Source organism: Echinops telfairi, unplaced genomic scaffold (assembly GCF_000313985.2).
Source record: "Echinops telfairi isolate 266 unplaced genomic scaffold, ASM31398v2 ScPeMD7_43;HRSCAF=161, whole genome shotgun sequence".
In the NCBI taxonomy this organism is placed as follows: Eukaryota; Metazoa; Chordata; class Mammalia; order Afrosoricida; family Tenrecidae; genus Echinops; species Echinops telfairi.
Window position 1 is genome coordinate 302830 of NW_022103941.1, and position 1608 is coordinate 304437.

Consider the following 1608-nt stretch of genomic DNA (forward strand, 5'->3'; position numbering starts at 1 on the left):
CTTGCCAACCACAGACAAACTCAGTCCAGCCCAGCCTAGTTATGGCCAGCCCAACTGAGCTCAGGTGGTCCAACTTGGCTTAGCTCAGATAAACTCTGCATCATCCAACCTGACTCTGTTCATCTCAGCTTAGTTAAGCTTGGTTCAACCCAGCTTCAGCCATCCCAGTTCCATACAGCCCAACCCAACCCAACCCAGCTCAGCTCAGCTCAGCTCTGGCTAATTCAACCTATCCCAGCACCGCTTGATACTTAGCTCAATTAATCTCAGCCTAGCTCACCTGAGTCCATTTCTACCAAGTTCAGTGATGCTCACCCAGCTCAGAACACTAGCCTAGCCCTGCTCAGCCCAGCTTGGTCCTGCCAAGTCCAAATCAATATAGCCCAACTCAGCCCACTTCAGTTCAGGCCAGCCCACCCAAGCTCAGTCCACCCTAGCTAGCCCAGCCCAACTTAGCTTAGCACAGCTCAATGCAGCTACCTCAACTCAGCTCTGCATGGTTCTGCTATTTCATATAGCCAGCTAAGCCTAGCTCAGACCAGCTTATCCCAGATGAGCTCAACCCATCGCAGCCAAGCTTGTCCACACAAACCCAGGTCCGCCCAACAAATTTTACACGACTAGCCGAACTTTGTTTGGCCTCACTCAGCTTAGCCCAGGTGATTCTGGCTCAGTATAAATCACCCTAACTAGCCTAGATCAGCCCGGCTCATTCCAGCTCAGAACAGCTTAGCAGAGCTTGGTTTAGCCCAGTCTAGTGAAGCTGAGGTCAGCCCAGTCCAGCCCAGCCAGCCTACTTTTGCTCAGAAAGGTACAGCTTGGTTCAACACAGCCCAAGTCTGTTCAGCTCACCTCAGCTGGGTCCAGCCCAGCTAATCCAGCTCATCCCGGTTAGCCCAGCTTGATTCAAAACATCCCAGCTAGTCCAGCTCAGTCCAGCCCAGCCCAGCCCATCCAAGTCCAACCCAACCAACCCAGTTCACACGTTACCCCACCACGATTCAGCATAACCCAGCCTCGCTTGTTTTAGCTCAACCCAGCTAGCTGAGCCTGGTTCAGTTTAGCCCAGCCCAGCTTCATTTAGCTCACCACAGCTCACCTAGCCCTGCAATCCCAGCTAGCCTAATTCATCCCATTTAGCATAGTTTGGCTCAGCACAGCCACCTCAGCTCATTCTATAGCTATCCTACCTCAGCCCAGCTCAGCTAGCACAACTGAGTCTTGTTAGGCCAGCCTGATTCAGCTCAGCTTAGCCCAGCTCATCCCAGTGAACACAGCTCCATTCAGCTCAACCCAGCTCTGTTCAGCTCAGCACAGCTAGACCAGTTCCACTCAGATTAGTTCAGCCTACCTCAACCCTGCTAGCCCAGCTCATCCTAGCTGGTCTAGCTCATACCAGCCCAGTTCAATTCAGCCCAACCCAGCTCAGCTCACTTCAGTCCAGCTCAGCTCGCCCAGCTCATCCTAGCTACTCAAGCTCAGTCCAATTCAGCTCAGCTCAGCCCAGGCCAGTTGAGCTCAGCTAGTCCAGCTCAGCCCAGGCCAACCCAGCTCACCCAGCTCATCCTAGCTACTCTATCTCTGTTCAGCCCAGGCCAGCCCAGCTCA

At 53.5% G+C, this 1608-nt stretch overlaps 1 gene segment (V, D, J or C); it reads right to left on the reverse strand.

Annotated features, from left to right (window-relative positions):
- Positions 1-1608, reverse strand: part of LOC123521712 — an 11712-nt gene that overhangs the window by 4537 nt on the left and 5567 nt on the right.